Here is a 27,665-nt window from a genome sequence, read left to right as displayed (position 1 = left end):
GCTCATGCTCAAATAAACTGGTTAGTCTCTAAGGTGCCACAAGTACTCCTTTTCTTTTTTCATGATAACACAATTGTTCTTTCCATACGTTATAGATAGATGTTTAAAGAGCTGCTTATGCTCTTCCTTCACCTGGTTTGGTGTCTGTAATAGAACCCCACCGGCACCCTGTCCTATGATTTATCAGTTGGAACACTGATCCATAAGTATTCCAGTTCCTGTTCTTCTGGGTTGTCAATACCTTTGCCAGTGTTCGAGTTATCTTTGATGTAGTGTCACCGCAGCCCACTCTATTGTTCCTGACTAGGGTGTATCCAGTCACTTTAACGTTCCAGTCATGTGACTGTATTCCTAGTGCACTTACATACAATGGGGATCAACCAGTCCCCATCAAGCCCTAGGTTTGGGGGGAGTATAAAGGTGGTATGACAAGGTGTATCAGGTCCTTTGAGGCCCCCTGCTGGAGGCTTCTGGTTCCTACCACACCCCACCCCAGGAAAGCAACAGCGAAGCTGGATCCTTCAGGCCTGCCTAGAAAGGCTGCAGGGAAGTAGCCAATCAGAGCACAGCAGGCTTGGATAAAAAGAGCGGCAGGGCCTGAGCAGGTCAGTTCCTGGCTGGGGCCAGAGGGCTAGGATGGATGCTATGGCCACAGGAGCCTCAGAGAGAACCAGAAATTGAGTTCTGGCTGCATTTTGCTTTCTGCAAGTAGAACGTGCACCTGAGAACTATAACCCTACAGGCTGAGGTGGCAGGGAAGAGACCCAGTGGGAAGAAGCCCAGGGAGAACAGCAGCAGCTAACTGAAGGAGTTAAAGGGAGTAGTACATGACTGCTGTTCATAGGGTCCCTGGTTTGGGACCCAGAGTAGTGGGTGGACCTGGGTCCCCCCACCAGCCACTGGGGAAGTGGCCGAAGCTCGTTTAGAAGCCCAAGCAAAAGGCTGGAATTTAAAGGGCTCAGGGATGGGGCTCATGACCCTGGTAAGGGCAGACAGACTGTCTGGTGAACTCTTAGTTACCCCTTAGAAGGGGACTAAACTTGAGAGATGACCTGGTTGGAGATCTGGGGCAGTGAGAACCAGTGAAGGCAAAGGGTCTCCAGGCAGAAACCCCTGGGGGCGCTGCTCTATAACAGGACATGGAAGGACTTTAAAGTTAGCCCAGGAGGGACTGAGCCCAGAGACAGGGCTGAAGACGCTAACAAGGGTACAGTGATAGTCCTAGTTGGACCTTTGTTACCCCTGAAGATGTTCATTTATGCATATTGACTCTGTGTGACTTGGCCAGAGGGCTGAGCCACTGAAGACCTGCCTGGCCAGGTCGGCAGCTGATGGGGCATCAAGATCAAAAAAGAAAACTTGCAGTACCACAGCCAGCCCATAGGAGGCACTCACAAGATGTGAGAGTCCCCCCGCGACAGGTGGTTTAGAGCCACCTTTGTCCCAGTCCCAGCCCCTGTGGTCCTGCACCAGGTACAGCACGGCTGGACTAAAGACTCTAGCCCATGGCCTCCAATACACAAGTAAAAGTCTCAGTGGAAGCGGGAAAGTGGAATTCCCGGAGGTTCTGATTTTGGAATGAGGTCAAAGAGCAAGAGCCACAGACCATGCTTCTGAAGGGAGCCAGGTCACAAACTGCCTGCCAGACCCCTGACCTTTCAAACACGCCTGTGCTCAAATACCCAGCTTGCTTTGAACATCCATGTAGCCAGTATTTACCCTGAGGCACAGATTGCTTTAACCAGCTCCCGAGAACTAATCTTTGAGAAACTGTCTTGGGGAGGGGGTTGTTTTCTTTGGTTTGGATAGAAGGCCTGCAGTTGTCTCTGTTAGAATGACGATGTGTTTATATGGCTCGAGTACCTGTATTCAGGGCTGTACAAAGCGACAGCTTCCACATTGCCTGCGAGTGGCGCGGGAGGAGTAACAGAGCAGTCACTGTGATGGGTGAAAGTGAAATGTGTGCTGTGAACCAGCTCAGAGTTGGGCATTGTATAACCGCATAGGAGCGGTGTGTCGTCTGGCGTCTCCAGAGCTGTGACTCTTTAATAGCGGTGGAAGTCTGCATGTGAATGAGGCTTATGTGGAATTTTTCCATGTACGGTCGCTGCTTCCGTTACGGCTGTACGCAATTAGGGATGGCTAACGAAGGCTGAAAAATCCCGAGTTGAGGCCGATGGCTGTGGGATGTAGCATTGGTTTTAAAGGGAGAAGACCTTGAGGATTATTACAGGAGAAAGGGATCCTCCAGGCTTTACTGCTGTGAATAGACTTTGTCCCACAGGGGATAATATGCTAACTTCCCGGTGGTTAGAATACAGAGATTCAGATGAGTGTGGTTGAATGGTGAGAACATGGCAATAGGAGTTACGACCCCTGACTCTGCAGTTGTATAACCTGGTGCAAATCGTTGCACTTCTGTGTCTGAGTTTTACCATCTGTAAAATGGGATAATGACACCTACCTCTCAGCAGGGCTATGTGTGTTAATCCATATTTGTCAAATGCTTTTGAATCCGTGGTTGGAATGTGGTCTAGACGTGCAAAATGTTGTCGTTAGTCTAGGGAATATACAGACAATTGGCAGAGAGTAACCCACTGAGCTCAGACGTAGGTGGGATCACCCCGCACTCTCTGTGGACCCAGAGCATTTTGTATTGGCACAGGGGAGCCAATCACTTCAGCATGTGGATCAAACACTTGCAAATTACAAAGGGGAGTTTTTGTTCTAAAGCTGTCTTGAGTAGGTGATGCCCCAGCTCCCACCTGAGGATGATTTAACTCAGAAGTCCATCAACCACCTTGAACTAAACTTGCTACTATTGGAACTCCACTGATTGAAACAGAGTCACCTCCTGGATGAACCTCAGCCCTTCTCTCCTGCCCTGGGCATAAAACAACGGATACTTACCAAGGCACAAGTAACCGGCTTGAATTTTACCCCCACATTTCTATATATGTTGTGTGCATACAGGAAGGCAGCATTATCTAGTGCACAGAGCACTGGGCTTGGAGTCAGGAGACCTGGCTTCTATTCCTGCTCTACCTGTGACCTTGGGAAAGTTGCTTTATCTCTCTGTGCCTGTTTCCCTTTCTCCTCTGTTTAGATTGCAAGCTCCTCAGGACAGGGACTGTCTCTTGCTGTGTATATGTGCAGGGCCTAGTTTAATAGAGCCCTGATCTTGTTAAAGGCATCTCCAAGCTTCTGTATTATTAATTAATAAAATAGGTGGAGACATATTGGTTAAACAACTGCAAACAAAGAGTAGCTATTAATGGAATGCTGTCAGATTGGAGGCAGGTTTCAAGTGGGGTTCCAGGGGGATCTGTTCTGGGGCCAGTGTTGTTGAACATATTTATTAATGACCTGGATGTAGGTATAGAAAGCAGACTGATCAAGTTGGCAGATGACACAAAGCTGGGGGCGGGGGCGGAGGGGGTTGCCAACACTTTGGGTGCTAGAACTAAAATTCAGAGGGATCTTGATACATTGGAGAACTGGGCTATGGACAACAAAATGAAATTCAACAAAGACAAATGTAAGGTGCTGCACTTAGGGAGGAAAACCCAAACGCACAAATACAGAATGGGGGATAACTGGCTTGGCAACAGCGCTGCTGAGAAGGATCTGGGAGCTGTGGTGGATCACAGCCTCAACATGAGTCAGCAATGCGATGCTGTTGCAAAAAAAGCAAATAAATTTTTAGGTTGCATTAACAGAGACATAGCATGTGAATCCTGGGTGGTGAGACTACTGCTCTACTTGGCACTGGTCAGGCCTCAGCTGGAGTACTGTGTCCAGTTTGGGTCACCAATGTATAGAAAGGATGTAGAGAAACTGGAAAGGATCCAGGGGCGAGCGACAAAGGGATGGAATGCAGCCGTATGAGCAAAGGCGGAAGGAACTGGGTATGTTTAATTTGAAAAGAGGAGATTAAGAGGGGATATGATAGCAGTCTTCTGATACTTGAAAGGCTGCCATAAAAAGGATGGAGAAAAGTTGTTCTCTCTTGCCAGGACAAGAGGCAAAGGGTTCAAACTACAGCACAGCCAAGTAAGATTAAATCTCAGGAAAAACTCCCTAACTGTAAGAACAGTCGACCAGTGGAGCAGACGCCTGGGGAGGTCGTGGAAGCTCCTTCACTGGAGGTTTTCCAAAGGAGGCTGGACAGCATCTGTCTGGGAGGGTTTAGATCCAACAAATCCTGCATCTTGGCAGGGGGCGAGACCAGATGACCCTGGTGGTCCCTTCTAACCCTATGATTCTAATAATGTATGATAGAAGCCTCCTTTTACTCAGGTAGGAGTGGATAATAGAGGCTGTTAGTTTTGCATTGCCAGTGTTGGGGCATTTTCACAGTTGTAATGTTGTGAGGCTGGTTGTTTTAAATTCCTATTTTTGCTCATGCAAACCAGCTCTGGTCCTAGGCTTGCTATGCAACACCTACTTAATGCATTTAAAACAGAGACTGAGCAGTGCAGAACATATTGTGATTTTACTTCAAAAATACCTAGATGTACATTTTCAAAAGTGACTAGTGCTTTTTGGAAGCCCAATTTGAGATACTTTAAAGGGGCCTGGTTTTTAAAGGTCAGGAGCTCTCAGCACCTTCCAAAAATCAGGCCCCTTCCAAGAGTCCCGTGTTGGACACCCAAAATCACCACTTTTGAAAGCTAGGCCCTTTTTTTTTTAAATTTTTTTTTTATTTTTAAAGTACTATAACTCAAAAATGGCATTTGTGTCCCAATGTGTCCACAATGTGCTGTGATTGCTCTGGGTATCTTGACAGGAGCTTCGATGAAATGGCCAGGATGTTAAACTTTGCTAAGTGTCTCCTATATCATACTAATTACTACTCACATGGATTTTCCCATGGATTTTAAATGCACATAATGTACACTCCAATAAATTGACATTAACCTCATTTATCAAGTTAATACAAGGGTTTTTTTTAAATGTATAAACAGTTAGCACCACTCTGCAGCAACCACAGGAGGGCTCTTCTATAGAGAAGGGTGTCAAAGTGCATGGTTCACCTTGTAAATGACCCTCTCATTATAATAAGTCAGAAAGTATCATGTTGCCTCTATATAAATCCATGGTACTCCAACACCTTGAATACTGCATGCAGATGTGGTTGCCCCATCTAAAAAAAAGATATATTGGAAAAGGTTCAGAAAAGGTCAACAAAAATGATTAGGGGTATGGAACTGCCTCCATTTGAGGAGAGATTGATAAGACTGGGACTTTTCAGCTTGGCAAAGAGACAACTAAGGGAGGAGATGATAGAGGTCTATAAAATCATGACACGTGTGGAGAAAGTAAATAAGGAAGTGTTATTTATTCCTTCTTATAACACAAGAACTCGGGGTCACCAAATGAAATTACTAGGCAGCAGATTTAAAACAAACACAAGGAAGTATTTTTTCACACAACGCACAGTCAACCTGTGGAACTCCTTGCCAGAGGATGTTGTGAAGGCCAAGACTATAACAGGGTTCAAAAAAGAACTAGCTAAGTTCATGGAGGATAGGTCCATCAATGGCTATTAGCCAGGATGGGCAGGGATGGTGTCCCTAGCCTCTGTTTGCCAGAAGCTGGGAATGGGTGACGGGAGGGATCACTGGATGATTCCCTGTTCTGTTCATTCACTCTGGGGCACCTGGCACTGGCCACTGTCGGAGGACAGGATGCTGAGCTGGATGGACCTTTGGTCTGACCCAGTCTGGCCGTTCTTACGTTCTCTCCCTAGCTGATTCATAGAATGGCCCTGCTGTGGCCTTTGTTGTTATTAACTCTTATCAGCACAAATAGCATGTAGATGCCTAAGGAGGTAAAGCACCCAAATCCAACTCCCGTAGGCTGCTTTGACAACCCCAGCCTTGGCGCATGGGAAAGTGAAGAGGGAAATGGAATGAAAACTCAGCCTCTTCTCCTCATCTCCCTCGGTCTTCAGATATACAATTACCCAATCTATCTGAAAGGCACTTTCAGAGCCATCTAATATATCCAGTACGTAGTACATAGTACAAGTGTACAAGGAGAAGGAGTGTTATCTAGTGGTTAAAGCACAGGTCCAGCAGCCAGGAGTTCTGAATCCTGTCCCCAGCTCTCCAGGAACTGACTCCCTCTGTGTCCTTGGAGAAAGGCTAGAATTGTAATATAGCCTTTTACAATCTTTTGAAATGATTTCTTGGATTTATTTCTTGAAGTTTTATCTCACTACAATTTAGTTTAGTCATTGATATTTAGGAAATAGTTGAAGATGTTTTTTTCAAAAGCGATCTTCAGAGAACTCACTGTGGTTTATGGCTTCACATTTCTTCCTAAAGTTATTTGTATCTTTTCTTTTCTCTTCTCTGGGGTTAAATGTACAAATTGAATCCATCTATTTTGCCATTCCTTTTGTGAAATCCTAAAGCTCAGACTATAATGAACCATGGCTCAACGTGAACCCAGACTTCAGGGAGAAAGTAAGGTATCAGCAGGCATCTAGAGAGATTCCTTTGATTAAGCAGACACCTGCTGTGATAAAGAGTGACAGTGTCTGTTTGATTACTGGTGTCTACTTTCTTTGCTCATGTATATTGACAGAGCTCCACAAGAATTCAATAAATAGAAGACATTTCAGAGTTTGCATTCCTCATTATATTATACACTATTGCATTCCTCATTATATCATTTAAAATTGATTATATAACAAAAAAGTGTTAACTTCATTGATTGGTGGGACTAGCCCTGATGATTCACATATGAGTCTTTACAGTCTTATCTTCGAAGCTACATGCTTAGGTAGATCAGCTCAAACATTTTAAATTTAATATTTTAGAAATATAATCTGCAAGTAGGGCTGTGCTTTATTTTAAAGCACATTCCATGTCCTGATGAATATTTATATCCTAGGAAAATACAAAGTAGCCTGTTTGAAAGTGTTAACCTCTTGTTGCCATTACCCAAAGCAAACATAAACATCACTTGACATGCACATCTATTTTGGGTCAAATGGGATTTCTGAGCGGAAAATATTGAATATTGGCTACAATTGACTGGATGGTGACCTTGCTTGACAAATGTATGAAATGAATATAAAGGAATAATTGTCTGAAGTGAAATTAACCTTGGCCCACCCAACACACATCAAAAAGATTTCAGAACAAAATCCATTTTTGTACTCAAATTACCATGTATTCTGTGATGACAAAAAAAAGGAAAGGATTGATTTCTGCAAAATGAGGCCCAGAAAAATCAGACCTTATCCCCCAGAGCAGAAACAGAAATCCATATTGACACTAAGACAGAGATTTCCATAATGGTGCAAAAAAGGCAAATTTGTGTGTGTGGTTGCTGAGACGGTAAATCAGAGTACAGTCCTTGTGCACAGACATTATGCACATACATGCAGTTATAAAAACAGGGGCCTCTCTGTCCATGGAAACCACTCTTGCCAACAATTATTTGTTTTTAGCCCTCCTTAGAGAGCCCAGAATCAGCTCTGCATCTGTGCCTGGATACCATGCTATGGCGTGCAATATGAACCCCAGGGATCTAGAACTCCTCCAAACCACAAAAGGCAAGAAAAACAATGTTCATGTTGTGGGGTGTTAGATCTACACCTGTCTTGTCAAATAACAGCACAATATGAATGGTGCTGGAGCCTCGTTTATTGGCTTATATACTCCTCTGCCACGTTCATTTCCCTTCAGTGTCTCCTCCTCTTCTGGTGCAGTTTGAGCTCTTGGTTGTCCCCTGTGAAGCCTTGAATGCTCTCGGATCTGGTTACTTTTGGAAATCATTTTCCCCCTGTGCTCCATTCTGTTCTGCATCCTGCCCAGTCACTCATGTTGTTGATTGCTGGGGTTGTCCTCTGCGGGATCACAGGCAAGGCACCTCTCACTTGAGCATCTCTGCTTGGGGAGCTGACGTTTCCAAGTTCTCCACCAGAGGCCAACTCCGATGCACTTTATAGAGCTCACGTTTTTACTTACCATACCTCAAGGGTAGTTTGTTAAAGTATGTGCCTTTTGTGAGAGCAGATCATGAGCCCTATTTTAATCAAGTCATCTGTAAGGTCAGCTTGATATTTTTTATGTATTTGTTTATAATTTGCTGTGAGACTCGCAGATGCTAAGCACAGTCAGAATAAATACCTGCAGCTGCTGTTCCGGGTTATGTGTCTTGCCCTGTGAGTAACTTACAGCGCTGCCTCTGAGACTGACCGAGTCATTCCATCTCTAGCAAGGGCAGAGTGAAGTTAAACCACTTTCTGCTCTTGTTTCAATCGCTGCCCTGTGAGTGGATTTCACTTTCTCACCATGTTTCACTGCAGACAGCCTGATAAGTGAGACTAATTTGCCATTGTTCTATTTTAATTTCAGTCCCAGGGACAAGGAACAGTACCAGAATTTTAAAGCTTCAGACAGGTGAACTGCAACTGTCAGTTCTTCTATTTGAACTTTTCCAGTTTGTGGTGTGTTGGCTACTTCATGTCTGCACCCCAACCAATTCCCATCCTCGGAGGCACCTAGCCTGTAGCTATTCCATGGTTAGCACTTCCAAAGATGGAATGATCCAATGAGTTCATGCGTACGGCATATTGTTCCATTTTGCAACAGGTAGCATGATTCCTTTATCTTGTTTGTCTCTATCTCTGCCTTGCAAAATTCACCCACCTCACCCAGGCTGAGTAACTGCATTTGACAGGCTTGAAAATCTAGGCATTTTTTGTAATCCTAATAGTAAAGGACAGGCAAATAGATTATGATTCCTGCAAAGGTAACATTTTTATGACAATATTCTCAGGTTCTATCTATTTCTGATCTCCCCTCCACCTTGGTATTTAGGCATCAAATCCAAAATTAAGAATGCTACTGTTTGGGTCTGCAAGGGATGGTCATCTCTAACCATCCTTACATCAGCCATTGCTACTCAATTTTATTAAGTAAATGTTTTTATTGTACGGAGGAAAACAAAACACCCATAGCAATTACAACGAAATAAGAAAACCCCATACAGGTAAGTACAATGTAAGGCCAGATCCATCTTACTGGACAAGAATATTTTACACTTGTTTTATTCTCGAAGAAAAAGAACCATCGTAAGAGAGAAGTGGAACAAGTTGGAGGAAACTAGGGATAAAAGATACTCAGCATGGTATGTCAGGCAGAAGAAGCCCAGCATAGAGAATCCGCATCATATAGCAATGGCTTTAGTCTGCTAGGCCAGTTTTTTTAAAAAGAGCTCAGCAGATTGGGTGCATGTTGAGTTCTGAGCACGTAATTAGGTACCTTCAGCATAAAGATCACCTCTCGATAGTTATCTATAGGTGCTCAACTGATGAAATACACCAAAAGGTCATCAAATTAGAGGAGATATCTCCTCTTCTTGGATGTGCTACTCCATGTACAGCAGCCATATTACTTAACCTAATGTCCCCGTTTTCTCGGGGGGGGAGGGGGAACGTTGCCAAGTTGTTCTTATTTAGTGCAAAAGACTAGGATGAGAGCAGAAAATGTTATGTTGTTCCAGACCTGCGAGCAGAGGAGAAGAGCAAAACGGGGGGAAAAATAAATTCAAAGTCCCTGGGAAAGCCACACAACAGGGGTAATGTCATCATCTTTTTCTGTTGGCAACAGGATAACAATAGGTCGTATTTGAGGGTTATGTGTCTGTGGCTCTGAAACACTCCTATTTTACGTTTCTCTGGTGAATTGGTGATTGGCATGTGATTGTATTTTTACCAGGTATTTGTGACTTGAATTGCAATGGGAAAAAAAAAAACCCTGAATATCCAGAGTGGTTACTAATAAGTAGCTGCTGTTATTTACATATTTGTCACTTTTGACCTCTTAAAAACTATTGCCCTGACTGTGCTGCTTCTAATCCTCCATGAATAATTCATCATCTATGCCTGGGATAAAGGCATCACCACACTCTGGCTGTCCCCATTCCTGTCTTAGAAAGGTCGCTATGGTATTTATTCGGTCTGTTATGGCTACTGGTGGATGTTACTGCATTGATCAGCCATTTGTCTCTGTTTCTTTACAAGCATCTCTTGCCGGGACATGACTGGCAATTGCCAGTGTTGACCAGTCCCCCAGTCAGTTAACTAGGATTCATGTGAAACTCCGAGGTTGATGGACCTGTTTTGCCCTTATTATGACTTGGGGCAAAATGGAGTTCCCCAGGGCCTTCCCCCTTTTCATGCTCTTGGTGGGCTATCCAGCTTTCTCTCCTTTGGCTCTCTATGGGTACATAGGATGGCAGGTGGGTGATTTACACACTAAATCAATGCCATGTGAACCCTTCAGTGCTATGGGCTGATTCTCTATTGCCCTGCCCCATGTACTCCTGTGCCAGGTGGGTGTAAAACACTCCCCAGTCAGAAGGCACATGGGCAAGGTGAATCCATTGCATGCCTCCGATGAAGTGAGCTGTAGCTCACAAAAGCTTATGCTCAAATAAATTTGTTAGTTTCTAAGGTGCCATAAGTCCTCCTTTTCTTTTTGCGAATACAGACTAACCCAGCTGCTTCTCTGAAACCTACTAGTAGCTGTGTAATGTCCATCACCCTGGTGTCTGGGCACCTCTGTAGTGACTAAGCACGAGTCTATCTGTGTATCTCAAGTATTGCAAAGGTGCCAGTCACCATGTTGTGTCTAAAGCAGTTCCCCATCTTATGCAAGAACTAAAGTGTTCCTAAGGTTTTGCATACAGTTGATCAAACCTTTCATTAAAGCCCAGATTCAACTTGGCAACAACTTTTAGCAGGTCTCTTCTTAGACTGCTGAATTGGAATTCATTTGCAAACTGGACACCATTAAATTAGGCTTGAATAGAGACTGGGAGTGGATGGGTCATTACACAAAGTAAAACTATTTCCCCAGGTTTATTTTCCCCCCCTACCGTACCTCACATGTTCTTGTCAACTGCTGGAAATGGCCCATCTTGATTATCACTACAAAAGGTTTTTATTCTCTCCTGCTGGTAATAGCTCACCTTACCTGATCACTCTTGTTACAGTGCGAATGGTAACACCCATTGTTTCATGTTCTCTGTGTATATAAAATCTTCCTACTGTATTTTCCACTGCATGCATCCGATGAAGTGAGCTGTAGCCCATGAAAGCTTATGCTCAAATAAATTTGTTAGGCTCTAAGGTGCCACAAGTCCTCCTTTTCTTTTTGCGGATACAGACTAACACGGCTGCTACTCTGAAACTCTTCTTAGGCTGTTACTTAGGGCAGGTTTCACCACAGGGAGATAGGGAGAGATTTTCAAAAAATTCTGGGGAAACAAAATGTATGATTACGTAATTAGAGACTGTATCGTAATGCACACCCATGAGGAAGCGGGATTAAGGTTGCTCAGGCAACCTTAAATCTGGTTTCAGAGTAGCAGCCGTGTTAGTCTGTATTCGCAAAAAGAACAGGAGTACTTGTGGCACCTTAGAGACTAACAAATTGTTTCCTAACTTTTGAGTGCTTGATTTTGCAACTGTAACAATGTTCTTTTAATGTCGTTTTTGGTGTTATATAAAAGTGAGGCAGGATCCTGAATTATAACCAGCATGTCTGGATACTGAATTATAACCGTGACAGACTTGTTAGAAGTGGTGTCACTTTTAATAACTGTTACCTGGGAAAGACATTCTGCTACTAAGCATTGAGGAGCAAATTAGGGTCACTCTAACACAGCTGTGTGCTGCGGGGGGCAATACCCATGCTGGGGCAACTATATGGGGAGCACTGTGGGTGGGGGCTCACCTGAGGGAGCATATCTGCATGGGGACATAGCCCTGGGCACGGCTGTTCTTGGGTCAGCACTGGCTACACCTGTCAAACAGGTGTAGCAATAGATAGCTCTCCCAGGGCTTCCCTAGTGCCAGGGGAGGTATTATGCCTTTGAAAGCCTTTGTGCCATCAGGCTCTGGTTATATGCCCCTTCCACCCAGCAAGTCTCAAGAGAAGAAGAAGAAGAACTGAACCCTCAGATAGTAACTATTCAAGGCCCAGACCTGCTGCCATTGAAGTTGATGGCAAAATTTCCACTGGGTTCAACAGAAGCAAGATTGGGACTCAAATATAGTTACTCTAGGATAAGAATTTAATAAGAGAGAATTGGTGCATAATCTGAATTTATCCATCCATCCTTCCATCCATCCAAGTATCTCGCTTTCTCACTCTGTCCCTCCGCCCCCCTCCTTCATATCTATATTCAGTAATTACCTTCCAAAAAGAAAAACCGAGTGGGAGTTTGAATTGTTTCAAAGCCACAGAGTTATTCTAGCGAAATGCTTTCTGCTTTGAGTGAGATTTGAAAAACCTTGGAGGGAGCCAGGCTAATTTATAGCCAAGAGAATCCTGAGAACTGGCCCAAGGGGACACTGAGCCCTCAGAAGGACACTAGCTGGGTAGGGGGGTGGTTTGGCATTGAAAACACCACTGATTCACACCAAGTCCGTTTCAGGCTGGTTAAATCCTTGAGTCTGGGCCAGAGCGCAGGCAGCTGAGATCGAAGGTTAAATGAGATGGACTCTCATCCTCCAGATCTGTGGGTAACAGAAGGTTAGTACCATACTCAGTACGGCTCTAACGTCAGTTGTGATAATGCACGACTGCCTCACAGAGCCATAGAGCTCCAATGTACTGTTCAGAACATACGGTATCCCCACAGCTAACATTCCTGCTGCCCCCACCCTCCCTGGGGCACAAAGCACAGAGCCCAGCTGCGGGGGAAAGTTTACTTATGGAAAAATCCTATAGCATGTCATAGGGTGAAACCAATAATATTCTACAGAAGTTACTCTAAAAACCTAAAGAATTTAACAGATAATGAGGATCTTTCTGTAGGTTTGGGGGTTTTTGAAAGCATCCTTTAGAACAGCTATAATTCTCCATTTAATCCTATAAAATGGTCCCCAAAGAAACCCTACAGAGAGGTTCTAGTTTTCTTTTAAATTATATAGGATTTTTCCCATCAGGGATTGTTCTTAAACCTATTTTCTAGTCTAAAATTAGCTTGGGGTTGCCAGTGATGGTCAGCGGGTCAGGGATGACCTGTATGTTTCCTTCTATGGAAGTTCATTCAGACTTGCCGTACTAATATTTATTTTTCTACAGTTTGCTAATATGAAATGTGATTTTTTTTTTCAAATGCCATTTGTGGATTGATTCAGTAGAACACCTCTCCGACTTAAGGCCATTTTACAAATTCTGTAGACATTCTTGAGTCAGTGAACATATTTTGGGGCATGGGGAGGGAGTGCCCTCAAAAATGCCAAACCAAAGGATACACTGGTGAAATAAATGTCAATATACAGACCACAAAACCAGGGTCCTTTCAAGGGGGTGGAATGTACTGGGTGTTTCAAGTAATATAGTGGGCTCTGCTTTGCCCCTCTTGCTGCAGTTATAAGGATGATCCATTAGTCAAGGTGTTAGCATGGGATTTAGGAGACATGGATTCAATTCTCTGCTGTGCCACAGACTTCCTGTGTGACCTTGGGCAAGTCATTTAGGCCAAGTTTTTCAGAAGTGGCTAGTGATTTTGGTTGCCCAACTGGAGACGCCTTTTAAAGGGGCTGATCTTTAGAGGGTACTCAGAACTGTCTACCTCAAACCCCAAACAACTAGTCACTTTTGGAAATCTTGGCATTAGTCTCTCTGGGCCTCAGTTCCCCATATATAAACTGGGGATAACAGCACTGCTCTGCCTCCCAGGGGGGCTGTGAGGATACATACATGAGATGTGGGGAGTTCAGAGTACCTAAGATAGATAAGGGCCCTGGACAATGACGTACATTTCATCCCCCAAATTAGAAGCCCAGCCTGAAGAAAGAAACCTTAAATCTTTCTGGCTTGTAAATTAAGTATGAATTTTGAACCTGAAGCTACAGTTCACAATCATTTCCAACCAGTGTATCAACACAGGCCCAGCACAGTACACACCGAATCCCTTGCAATAAATAGGCTTTGATAGATACACTTTCTTTAAGTGCACAAACTGTAAAAGTCAAATATTGACGCTGTTAAAGAGATGAGACACAAGTAAAAAAAAGAAAGAAAAAGGCAGGTGTTTGAGTGACCGTCTACGATCTGAAGTTCAAATACTTATCAAATGCACAGCAGAAAAGAAAAGAAAAGAAATCGAATAGCATTTTTTCAGGGGAAACAAGCTGCCAAGTCTCCTCCCTGACTAAACCCGATTTAAAGATTGACTGTACAGCTGGAAAAACTATTGATGAACTGTAAACATGAGAAGCTCACCCTGATCATGGCCTGTCAAAACCATTACACTGAAAGTGCTCTGAGCTCCTTTCCCGCATGACTCACCAAGTCTTGAGCAAATGTGTTTATTTGTAAAGATCCTTATTTCAAGAAACACTGACCTTTTTTAATGCCTTGTGCAATAAGCTTTGGAATTCTAAATGCCTTTTGGCAACTCTTTAGTCCTGCTCCAACAGTGTGATTTCCATGGCAATTTACATATATTTATCCTTGATAGTCCACATTGTACTGCTTCTTTGAAAAACGATTTACTTTTGCTGCCCTCCTAATGTAATTCAGCATGTGTAGCACTCGAATGAGATCAGACCATAAAAAGAAGGCATAGAGGGATTCACTTTATTGCACTCAGCAATTAAGTTAATGACAGTCCTCCACACCCTGTATCTGATGGAGCAGAGTGGTGAATGGCATCACACTTCCGATCCACACCACACATTCCTAGGGGATTATGGAGTGTCCAGGGCTGCTACTGTGTCATATGCCTGTGGGCTGAGGGACTGCAACCACCTGAGAAAAGCAATGATCCCTTATGCATGGGCTGGAGCCCCGACTGCTGTTTAAGAATAGAATCAATACCTAAAGCAAAGAGGCTCAGCTCTGGAATTTGCTGTTCTTTAATGACCAGGATAAACTATCAGTAGTGCAGGTCAGGAAGGTCCATTTGTAACCAGGGTTGTCAAGCTATTTCGTAATGTACATCCCTGAAATCTTCTGTCTGATTCTAAAAAGTAGCCTCCACTAGGCAGCTGATGCTGGTCATTCAAGCTAGGTTCAATCTCTCTGCGTCTTTGTTATCCATATACACACATTTCATCTTTGAGAAAGTTGAGAGATCATTAAGATTCCAGGCAATGCACTTGGAGAAAAAAATCAAAAAGTGAGAGTTTACTTTTATGTGCAACCCTAATCCTGCCCATGTCTTTGTGTGGATATGATTTGCCTGTACATGCCATGATCAAGGGCTAGATGCAAATAATACCAAATAATACACTATTTTTACAGCCTCAGACACAGATTCTATTTTTGTCACTCTTTTCAATTTACACTAAAAGAGATTAGTAGATTATAGGGCCAGAAGGGGTCATTGTGATCATCTAATCTGTAGAACACAGGCCATAGGGCTGCCTTGAATTAATTTGTTTAAACTAGAGCAGATTTTTTTAGAAAAAACATCTCATCTTGATTTTAAAATTCCTGGTGATGGAGAAACCACCACAGCCCTTGGTAAATTGTTCCAGTGGTTAATTACTCCCTTTTAAAAAGGTACGCCTCATTTCTAGTCTGAATTTCTCAGGCTTCAGCTTCCAGCCACTGGATCTTGTTATATCTTTGTCTGCTGAGTTGAAGAGCCCTCTAGTATTAATATTCTGTTCCCCTTGTAGGACTTATAGGCTTTGATCAAGTTGGCCCCAACCTTCTTTTTGTTAAGCTAAATAGATTGAGCTCCTTGAGTCTATCGCTATAAAGGATGTTTCTTCCAATCCTGTCATCATTCTTGTTGCTATTCTCTGAACTCTCTCCAATTTGTCAACATTCCTCTTGAAATTGTTGACAGCAAAACTGGACACGGTATTTCAGTAGTGGCCACACCAGAGCCAAATCCAGAGGTAATATGACCTCTCTGTTCCTACTCAAGATTATTTATGCATCTGAGGATCACGTTCGCTCTATGGGCCACAACATCACACTGGGACCTCATGTTCGTCCACCACAATTACTAATCTTTTTCAGAGTCACTGATTCCCAGGATAGAGTCCCCCATTCTGGAAGTATGGCATGCATTCTGTGTTCCCAAATGTATGACTTTACATTCGACCAGATTAAAACTCATCTTGTTTGCTTGCACCCAGATTGCCAAGTGATCCAGATCTCTCTCTACCAGTGACCTGTCCTCTTCATTATTTAACACTCCCCCATACTATGTGTCCTCTGCAAAATTTATGAGTGATTATTTTGTATTCTTCCAGGTCATTGTAAATAGCACAGGGCCAAGAACCAATCCCCTTAGAAACATTTGCTCAATAATGATTCTGCATTTACAATTATATATTTAGCCAGTCTTTAATCCATTTAATGTGTGCCGTGTTGAATTTGTATAGTTCAGGTTTCTTAATCAAAATGTCATGCAAAAAAAAATCGTTACTTTGACAGGATCTGTTTTCCGTAAACCTAGGATGATTGTCATAAATTATATTACCCTCCTTTAATTCTTTATTATTTGAATTCTGTTTCAGCCATTCCATTATTGATCCTGGGATTAATGTCTGGCTGATATGCCTATAGTTACCCAGGTCATCCCATTTACCTTTTAAAATATTGGTACAACATGAGCTTTCTCGCAGTCCTCTGGAACTTCCCCAGTGTTCCAAGTCTTATAAACAATCACTGTTAAACGAGCTGGCCAAAGAGCTCTCTGGACAGTTCAACTTTGATGCAAGTTATCCAGAGCTGCTGATTTTAAAATGTCTGGCTGTGGTAGCTGCTGTTTAACATGCCCCTTAATTAATTTTAGAGCGAAAAGTATTTTATCACCATTCGATCTGAATACATCTGGCTATTTCCTAAATACAGAATATTTGTCGAACACGTCTGCCTTCTTTGCATTATTATTGACAATTCTGACATTTCTGTCATAGTAATGGACCAATACCATTGCTAGAAATTCTTTTGTTGCTAATATACTTTTAAAAACTCCTTCTTATTGTCCTGAACTCTGCTGGACACAGATTTCTCCTTGCGTCACTTTGCTTCCCATATCAATTTTTTACAATTCCTAGTTTTGGACTTCTGTTCATTTCTGTCAACTTCCCCTTTCTTCCATTTGTTCCAGATAGCGCTAGATAGATATAGTTATTTTATGGCTGCTTGCATTTCCCCTTTGAGCCAGGCTGTTTTTTAACCAGTGTGGCCTTCTTCCTCAGTTGTGTGATTGTGGCTTTTTGTAGCAGCGAGTGAAATGTTCTTAAATGGCTCCCAATTATCTTTCAAATTTGCCTGTTAAAATTCCTTCTCCAAACTAATTTGGCTCATAAAGTCTAGTCAGCTTTGTGAAATTGACCTGTTTAAAGTACCAAGTAGATAGATTACTGGTCTGCACATAACAAGTTTAATCAAGTCATAATCCCTTGTACCTAAACTATCACTAATTTAGTTCTGCGATCAATTCCTCTTTCTTGTGAAGAAGAGGTCTAATATAGAATTTTCCAGTATTGGATGCAAGATTTTTCATAAAAAGAAAAGGAGTACTTGTGGCACCTTAGAGACTAACCAATTTATTTAAGTATAAGCTTTCGTGAGCTACAGCTCACTTCATCGGATGTATACTGTGGATTTTTCATGTTAGGAAATTGTCACCTATGTTTTGAGAAATTTCAAGGACTTTTTAGTACTGGCACCATGAGATCTCCAGCATGCATCACTCAGATTGAAGTCACCCAGAAGCACACAGCTTTCTTTCCTACACATTATAGATAAGTGCCTAAGGAGCCGGTCATCCTGTTCCCTAGTGTGATTTGGTCGTCTGCAGCCCATGCCAGCTAATACTCCATCTTGTGCTTTAGCTGTTAGGACATTGAGCCATAAGCATCCAAGGTCATTTGCTTCCAAGTTGACAGTGACTCAGAAAGAGGCAATGCCATTTTTGACATGGTGCCACGCCTCCTCCCCTTTTGCCCACTTGGTCCTTCCTAAACAGGTCATAACCACTGATTTCAGCATTCCAACACGTGGATCTTCAGCAATACTCACTAGACTGAATTTATGCTCCTAAATGAGCAATTCCAATTCCTCTTGTTTATTACCCAGGCTCCTAGCATTGGTGTATAGGCAACCAAAAACTTCCTTTACTTCATGTCCTTTGCTGTCTTGATTAATTTTGTTCCCAACACCGTGATTTTGTGCTAATCAGGGGCTCGCTTATTCCCTCTCCTCACCTTCCCTTTTTGTTATTTAATTAGTCTAATGCTCCCTGCCTAGTCTAGCCAACCTGTCAGAGGAAGCTCTCGTCTCATTCACTGCTCATGTTTGCTACATATTTTATTTCATTATTAATTTAGCCATGCCAGGGATGCACGGCCCCCGACTGCTACAAACAGTGTTAAAATCCATACCAGCGGCAATTCTCAAAGGTTCAAAACTTAGGCAAATCAAATCCAGTTTTCCCCCAAACACAATAAGACACTCCGCCTACATACTAACCAGGAGCTAGAACTGGCATCAGCAGGATTATTGCAGAAAAGAGAAGGAAATATGATGTCATCGAAGAAATAATTCTTTAATTACACCCTGCCCATCTCTATTTGTTTGCCCACTGCTCCGGGGAGGGCAAGGTTGTCATGTGTAGGTGGTAAAGTGACATTGCCGTCGGCTGGGATAGGTTCTTGTGACAAAGAAGAGGGGATTAGAGGGAAAAGCAAAGTTTTGACATTGGGACGATTTCCATCTACATAATAAAAACCTGTTGAATGCTGAGGATTTGGGCTTCCAGCAGATCTTGGTGTCCTGTCCGGATTTCAAGCTTCCATTTTAAAAAACAACTCCTGCTCCCACACTATGGGAGGAGGGGTTGTTAACCCTGGTTAACACCCTCACTTCCCAGAGGGGAGAGCACACAGAGAGGCTGTAAAGCCCGTATTACAGTTATTCTCCATATGAGCTTTAAATCACCAAGCCACCCTTGAACACAGCCCTAATTTTCTTGAGTTATTCTGTCAAATCCTGACAAAGCTGCTTCTTGCCACTCTGCCAGAGAGCCCACTCGCTCCTCAAGCTCCGCTATAAATCGGTCAGTGCAAGAAGTGTCCCTGCATGTACGCTGAGCTCAGTGAAACGAAATGGAGGCCACTGCGGTCCTCTTTCTAGTAACAAATGCTTCAGCAGAACCAGCTCTCCCCATTCAGTGTGAATCAGCTCACTAGTGTGAGGGGCACACAACGCTGCAGGATTCTACCTGTGCAGTTTGTAAATGCCAAGCTGCCTGGTGGAACCAGTAACTGAGCCTTTTGTGGGGAGAGGGTTCCCTTCAGAAGCTGAAAGCTAAACCACTTTCCCACTGAAAAGGTTTTGACACAACCAGCCAGACTCCAAAGAGGAGGCATGGCCCAGGGGCCAGGCCACTGGGCTGGTAGTCAAGACCAGGGTTCTCGTCCTAGCTCTCCCATTGACTTGCTGTTTGACTGTGTACTAGGCACATAAGCTGTATTGTAGACATAGCCTATGTCACGCAGGGGTGTGAATTTCCCTCCCGCGGGTGACGTAAATTACACTGACATAAGCACCGCTGTGGACAGCGCTATGTTGGCAGGAGAGCATCTGCCGCTCAGGGAGGTGGTTTTATATGCCGATGGGAGAGCGTCTTCACCAGATGTGGTGCAGCTGCATCAATGCATCTATGCCTTTGCAACGCCATACATGTAGACGTGCCCTTCGCCTCAGTTTCCCTGCCTGCATAATGGGGCTAATGATACTCATCCAACTTTCTGAAGTGCTTTAGAGAGGCAGTTGCATAACATCATCCCTTTAGCCCACTGGTTTGTAAGTCAGTCTCTGCAGGGAATGGGAAAGAGAGCCTGGCCAGCCAGGAAAGGGGTCTTGGAGCAGCCAGTCCACAATGCATGCTCTATGCAGGAATGTATGCAGAAAACCCTGCAGATGGCAGTGCTGCCCAGGGCAGAATTAAAACCCCCTTGTGCAAACTTTTCAGACATAGTCCTGTGGTTTTTGTACCCTCCTTGACATTCTTAGGTCTGCCACTCTGGGCACCCAGAACAAATGGCCACCTCTAAAAATGTTGGCCCTACTTTCTTCTCCCTTCTCTGGAATCTGCATTTCCTTCTCAGTTACAGCTGTACATTAAATTCACTCCTCACTGCGCCTTCCTAAGCAGATTTAGCACCAATTGCTAAGTGCTCAGCTACCTTGTCACAGTGTTTTCCAAAATATGCAGCAGCCAGATCTGCCCTCAGCCTGCCGTTCCAAGGTACCACTTTGGAAGGATTTCTTTCTTTGGCCAGACAAATACAGATTTGAACGTGAAGCATTAGCTATTGATTTGGCTACCATGTCAACATAAACACTTCAGCCAAGTATATTCAAAGGGTTTTGTTCTCCTCTCCTTTTAACTCCTCATTTACACCAGTGTGTGAGAGAGAAGGGAATCATGGCCAAAGCTTTTGTGCTGTCCACAGCCTTTTCTCTGGCTAGAAATCAGAGAACAGCACTTGGACTGATCCTGCTCTCATGCTCATTGGTGTAAATCAGGAGTAATTCCACTGATGTCAGTGGGATTATATTGGAGTATCGTGTGTGTGAAGGAAGAATCAGACCCTTGGAATCCTGGGTACCTTCTGACTTCAACCCTGCTAAGTCCCAAATAGTTTTTAAGTTACAAAGACATAAGGATCAACTACATTCATGGTCACTGTACAGGGACAGATTGTCACTTGGTGTCAATCAGGAGTAAATCCAAGGGTGTCAAGAGAGCTATGTCAATTTACACCAGTTGACGATCTGACCCTTATAAATTTTATTCTAGGAATAATGGGTCAAAGTTGCATTTTCAAATCCTTCCCATCTAATTTCTGATGCCTGTGAATTGACCTTTGGTCTATGATGAGGAAGGATGGACCAGTACCTCAAAGAAGGATTTGGGAACATTCATCCAAACAAAACCCAAAGAAGTGAATGCAGTTGTGTAAAGGCTCACACTGGAAGTGTTTGTGTAGCCGTCTTAAAATCTCTCCCTTGGATGGGTTTGGGGTTAAGGCACTGGAATTCAATGCCCAGCGGTGAGACGCCCTAGATGATTTGGGCTAATCCCTTGGTCTCTCCTCTGCCTCAGCTTGCATCTGTAAAATAGAGATCATGGTCTTTCCTTCCACCCTTTATTTATCTTGTATATTTTAGATTGTAAGGCCTTCGAGGTAGAGCCTGTCTCTTACTGTATCTGTACAGTGTCTAGTGTAGTAGCACCCTGAGTTTGGCTGGGACTTGAGCTGGTCAAAGGTTTCCAAATTTGGAGTTTTTAATGAAAATTTTCATCAAAATTTTAATTAAAAAAACCCTTTTCAACAAAAATGTTTGGGGTTTTCAACCAATGATGAAGCCTATTAAAAAATTTTGAGGCTTGAAACATTTCTTTGAAATTTCAGAAATATCAGTAAAAGACTTTCAAAGAAGTCCCTATCACTTTTAACTCTTTTTTCCCTCACCAGCTGCAGTTGGGACTGTCAGGTAATTACAGGCAGCCCAGGTAGTGACACCTCTAGTTAAGGTTGGCAGACATTTTCCCTTATAAGACCATGTTTGCAGTTGCTTGAATTTTGTCAAACCTAAATCTTCCAGGCTAAAGTTTTTCTTGCCAGCTGTCGGCATCAGGCCAAATTTTTTTGAAAAGCTTCAGTTTAAATTATTCAGACAGTTCTGTGAACAAGATTAGGGAAAATATGTTGTTTAGCCGGTTAGAACTGTTTCAGTAAGACACTGTAGCACCTCCATGCTTTGGAGAAGAGGCTTGACATTTGGCAGAGGGTCACCCTGGTGTCAGGGAGGTGCCTTTTGCCATCCCTCTGAAAATATGCCCGAATTTTGCCAAGTTATAAACATCTGAAAAAAATCCCAGTTTGCACATGCTCAGCAGAGTCGTGTTAGAGTTTGGCCACTAAATTCTCTGAAGATTCTGTCTGCACTGAGCATGCTCCAGCGCCTGACTCGAATGCAGAGGGCTGAGGAACAGGCTCTGCAGGGGAAGAGATGCAGGGTGAGTGAAGCAAGGAAAGGAGCCTGGGGGAAGGGGCTTAGGAGCAGGAGATGGGATGGGAGACAGCAGCAGGAGCAGAGGGGGGGCAGAAGATGGAGGGGAAATAGTAGGAACAAGGGTGGGAGAGGGGCAGGAGCCAGGGGTGCGGGGATGATAGGCATAGCAGGGAAGGGGATGAGCTGCAAGGGCGTAAGACAGAAACAGGAGGAAAGGGCCCGGCATCTCCCGGCAACTGGAATAGGTGCGCACTTTCCAACTTCTGCAACCAGTAAGACCAGTGTCCCACAGACAGCAGCCTCTCCAACAGCCCTGATTCATAGATATTTCGGTCAGAAGGGACCATTATGATCATCTAGTCTGACCTCCTGCACAACACAGGCCACAGAATTTCACCCACCACTCCTGCAGTAAACCTCTCACCTATGTCTGTGCTATTGAAGTCCTCAAACCGTGGTTTAAAGACTTCAAGGAGCACAGTCTTCCCTTTGCCCTGAATGATGCAGGGGTCCTGTGGAAAGGATAGCAGGTGACCATGTAGTAAATGACTCGATCTTAACACATATGCACAAGGGGGACAAATGAAGGTGGCAACCTTAAGTCTGGCATTTCCTCACTTTTGAGTGATTGACTTCACACCCTTAGTGTGGGGGTTCTTTATGCAATAAATAATCACGTCCTGCCTCTTGTTTAGAACCGTTTGTCTGCGGACTGATTGGATGACGAACACCAAGCGGTATAGGTAGCATGTGGTGGAGTGGCCAGTCACATCATTAATGTCTAAAGAGGCAGCTGAAGGGAACTGGCTTTTGAAAAAAGCGTAGGCTGGCATACAGGAGCATACAGCGCTCATCAAACAAGAGTGAGTAAGAGATGTGTGATGCTGCTTGCAGTGACTCAACTGCGTGAGGACCAACCGCAGCGCCGGCTGTTCGGAAACCAGGGCATGCGCCCCAGACTGGCTGTGAGGTCTGCACTTCGCTTTCACCGACCAGTTATCAAGCGTAAACTCCTCAGGCACCACAACAGCCTCAACACAGAGTCAGACAGGCCCCTTGGGTACCCCGATCTAGCTCCCCGCTCGTCTGAGCGCACCGCTATGATAGCCGGTCCTTCACACCAAGAATCCAGGGTATTCCCGCTGCCAAAGCACCAGTCACTTATCCCTGGTCCCTTGCACCTCAGACATCATGGCAAAGGCCACACTTGTGGCCAATTCTATAATAATCTATCTAAAGAGTTATTAAATAGGAAGAGGAAATCTAGAGAATTATTTACAAGGTTAAAGCTGGTTAACGTAAGTACACGAATGAGTTACCATCTTAAATTTCACAAAGTCCTAGAGCTTGCTTATTATAAAAGCTTCTACCCATCCTTTAGGGCTCACCCAGGCTAAGCAGCTGTGGAGTTCTTGCTTATGTCTAGAAAAACCTTGACCCCAAGAGTCCAAGCAGCATAGGGGTACCAAGTTCCTGTTTGGGGGGTTTATCCCCTTCCTGCCGTGTGCTCTGTGCTGCAAAGTCAGCTGATAGGAGGAACCCACTTGCATGACTCACTTTCATGGGCAGAGCAGGGAACTTGTGGGGAGAAAGCAAAACAACAAACATCTTTTGTGCTCTTTCATGTTCCACAGTAGTCTGCCTGATGTCAATGGACCTTTACTGCTGGGCAGCACATAAGACCTTCTGTAGGAGATCAGCCCTTCATGCTAATTAATGTCTCTCCTGTCTGGTTATTTACACCGTTAGAGGCTCACAATACAACCACTCAAATATTCCCTTACAATATGGGATACAGAGGCTATAAGTGGGATTAGTGCAGGCAGAAACTCACAAGCATTCAATAATCTAAACACATTCTTATACCTCTTTTGACACGGCCAACACGCAAGTCAGCCAGACGGATTCCAGCCATGTATTTGCCAGTGTTCCATTGAGACATGGAGACCTTGGCATGAACTGGTACCTGGTCTGCCAGCTTCATGTGTTCATAACAATCTGTGTCTCTTCACAGAGAATTTTTGTACAGAAATAAAGGACCAAACTCATGAAATAATTTATTCCCTATGGGTGAAGTTCATCTGTTGGCAGTCTGCCCAGTGCCGAATCGTACGCTGTGAAGAGCTGACCATCTCTAATGAAGAATTGGGTCATTTGGTGGTAAGCTCTCGGATTTGACTTATGGCTGATTTTTTAAAAATTAATGATCTCCATGCAGGCAAACAAATGAGAATTTAAAAAAAGATTTGCTAGAATTGTATTAATTTACAAGGATAAACTCAATCATTGAGCTCATTAATTTTAACATAGTTTATTTACACTGACTCTGCTCACTCACTAATTTCTCTATCATAGTTAATGTTTTAAATAAAATCCATGTTTATTGTTTAAAGATAAAATACAACACGGTGGCCATAGAAATTCTGATTAGCTAGCTCTTCTTGGACTCGACACAAAACCACTGAAGTCAATGGGCAGTCTTTCCTTTGATTTCAGTGGCCTCTGGAGGAGACCCCTGCTCACCATAATGTTAAAGTGACGCTTCCAACCTGCCCTTACCTAAAACTGGGGACTGAATTTAGTATCTCTGACCTTACTATCTCTGAATTTAGTATCTCTTTCCAGAAAGAGGCTTTCAGAGGCATATTGAAGCTTAGTAGCGATAATTCAATTCTCCTTATCCTCTGCATTTTAATTTGACTTTATATTATATTAAGAAATAATTGTGGGTGGAAAACAAATGTGAATGTGATGAGCTACACTTTCAGCCACTCCCTCTCTTGGCAGCTTTCCGTTCAAGCTGCAAGTCTCTCATCTCTTAGTACCTGTTAGTTATTGATATAAAGATTATTGTTGACATTCTTTGATGTGATTGCATTTACTGGGATCAGACCAGTGTGTATGAGTGAGTCCAAAGCGAAAACACAGTGAAGACAAGGCACTTTAACAACCACAAAGTAAGCCAGGCAAGTTCAGCACTGTGGTTTCACCTTGCCTTTGCCTCACTGTAACACTGAAGAGCCTGGTCTTCACTATGGTGTTACATGGGGACAGCTCACACACTAGTTACCTACGGTAAAAAACACACCTTCTTTAGCGTGAAGACAAGGCCTCCAAGGCATCTATGTCATTCTCCAAAGCAAACTAAGGGAATGTGATCTAATGGAAATCACTATAAGGTGGATGCACTACTGGCTGAAAGATCATACTAGAGCAGTTATCAAAGGTTGGCTGTCAAGTGGGAGGGTGTATCTAGTGGGGTCCCACAGGGGTCAGTCTTGGGTCCGGTACAAGTCAATATATTCATTAATGACGTGGATAACGGAGTCGAGCATATTCCTATGTAAACTGCAGATGACACCAAGCTGGGAGGGGTTGCAAGCACTTTGGAGGACAGGATTAGAATTCAAAACAACCTTGACAAATTGGAGAATTGGTCTGAATTCAGAAAAATGAAATTCAGTAAAGAACATGTACAAAGTACTACACTTAGAAAGGACAAATCAAATACGCAGCTACAAACTGGGGGATAACCGTGTAGGTGGTCGTACTGCTGAACAGGATCTGGGGGTGATAGTGGATCACAAACTGAATATGAGTCAACAGGGTGATGCAGCTGCAAAAAAGGCTAATATCAGTCCAGGCTGCAGTAACAGGAGTGCTGTAGGTAAGACACAGGAGGTAATTGTCCTCTACTTGGCAGAGGTGAAGTCCCAGCTAGGGGACTGCATCCAATTCTGGGCGCCACAATTTAGGAAAGAGGTGGACAAATTGGAAAGAGTTCAGAGGAGAGCAACAAAAATGATAAAAGGCTTAGAAAACCTGACCTCTGAGGAAAGGTTAAAAGAATCGGGCATGTTTCATCTTGAGAAAAGAACACTGAGAAGGGGACCTGATAGTCTTCAACTACATTAAGGGCTGTTAGAGCCCGGTGAGCAATTGTTCTCCTTGAGTACTTAAGGTAGGACAAGAAGTAAGGATCTTAATCTGCAGTAAGAAAGATTTAGGTTAGGCATTAGGAAAAGCTTTCTAACAATAAGGATAATGAAGGTCTGGAACAGGCTTCCAAGGGAGGTTGTGGAATCCCCATCCTTGGAGGTTTTTAAGAACAGGTTGCACAAAACCTGTCAGGAATGGTCTAGGTTTACTTGGTCCTTCCAGAGCATAGGGTCCTGGACTTGATGACATCTCAAGCTCCCTTCCAGCCCTGCATTTCTATGATCTTATGCCTGCCTTCATTGGGAGGGAGCCTATGTACCAAACACCTGTTGGTTGGACTTTCTTATCACCCTGAATAAATACCCATGAAAATCCCATCTTTTACCCATTTGCAAGAACAATTCCCTTCCCTTCCCTTCCCTGCTCAATTCAACACATGCCAAAAGTTTGGATAGGGGTGGAACTATACAATGAAAGCAGCCCCAATTTATTCTAATGAAAGACATGAGTGTAAAGCCTTGAACAGGAGTCCTGGAAACTACCCATCATTTTCAAACTCTTTTGGCCTCTTTATTAGTCAGAGTTGTTTTTTGCTTTTCTAAACTACCTTGTGTAGGTTGTAATTATCCCACGGATTCCAGAATGGGGGACAATGATTCACTGTCGAAATGTAGATTCTTTTTTAAAGACATGCTAAGGGACTAAAGCTTTTCCCTGACAGATTCTGTTAACCAGTGCTGGCACCCTAGAATTTAGAAATAGCGAAAATATGTTGGATTAGCCAGGCCACCCACAATCTAAGGCAGAAGGCCTGTGTCTCGCTGGGCCTTTGTGTAGCTAAAGTCCAACTATCTCCCGCAGTGTGGGATCCATCACCTCTGTTATTTCATGGAGCTGTATGACAAGGACTGTTTGCTGGCTGTCTAGTTCAAACTTTCCAGGATTGGCTCCATTCCTTAATCACCCAAACCAAGCCCCTCCCTGCAAAGGGCAGCTCCCCTATTCCTGGGCTGACATAGCATGCAGCGAAGGACAGGAGCACTGACGGCAGAATGGATGGGCACGGGCACAGGCTGGGCAAGCTGGCCCCAGCAGGAACAGCTCTACCAAAATGCTTGCGAGGGTCAGAGTGAGGAACTGGATCCCAGGGAATTCAGGGCTTTCTGGATTAATAGTTGGGTTATTTATCTCCTGACACTGATTTGTATCCCCATTGTGTCCCATCAGTGTGGGCTTGTTCTGTTATCTCTCTGTATTTGGCTGTAGGCAGGGAGGAATATGGATTGAATAGGGATTGAGAGTGTCAGCAAATGGTACCACACAGCCCAGGATGGGGGATAGAAAACACACGCCCATGCGGTGCGGTATTGCAGTGCAGCCCACAGAGCAGCCTCCACGCCAGGAACTTTGGGGGGATTCTTCTACAGGCGGCCTCCTCTAGGGCACAGTCGCTTTTTGCTCTTTCCCTCCTGGGCTGTGAAGGGGTTTTTTAATTCAGGTGCCGAAGCACTCTGCAGCTGGTACATAAACCTGTTAGAACTTGGTTTTGAAAAACATTGTATTTTTTCCCTGGGGGGAAAATGAATCAAGACCTGCTTCCTCTGCCCTCCCAGAGTAAGGTGCATAAACATCATAATCCAGTCGAAAAACCCAGGTCCTGCTCTGCGGAGGAGGAGCTCCTGTTGACTT

The 27,665-nt window shown here is 43.8% G+C and overlaps 1 protein-coding gene and 1 long non-coding RNA gene across 2 annotated transcripts in view; both read left to right on the top strand.

Moving 5' to 3' along the window:
- The window catches only part of CACNG3 (calcium voltage-gated channel auxiliary subunit gamma 3), a 60,839-nt gene that overhangs the window by 6,010 nt on the left and 27,164 nt on the right, over positions 1-27,665 (top strand). The gene's annotated exons all lie outside the window — the stretch shown is intronic.
- LOC122462111 lies at positions 856-22,494 on the top strand. Its single transcript, XR_006284466.1, has 3 exons — positions 856-866; positions 1,813-1,819; positions 22,349-22,494. It is a non-coding gene; the product is annotated as an uncharacterized LOC122462111 (long non-coding RNA).

Source organism: Chelonia mydas, chromosome 10 (assembly GCF_015237465.2).
Source record: "Chelonia mydas isolate rCheMyd1 chromosome 10, rCheMyd1.pri.v2, whole genome shotgun sequence".
Taxonomy (NCBI): Eukaryota; Metazoa; Chordata; order Testudines; family Cheloniidae; genus Chelonia; species Chelonia mydas.
Note: the sequence above shows the minus strand (reverse complement) of the source record. Positions and strands in the feature narration are given on the sequence as shown.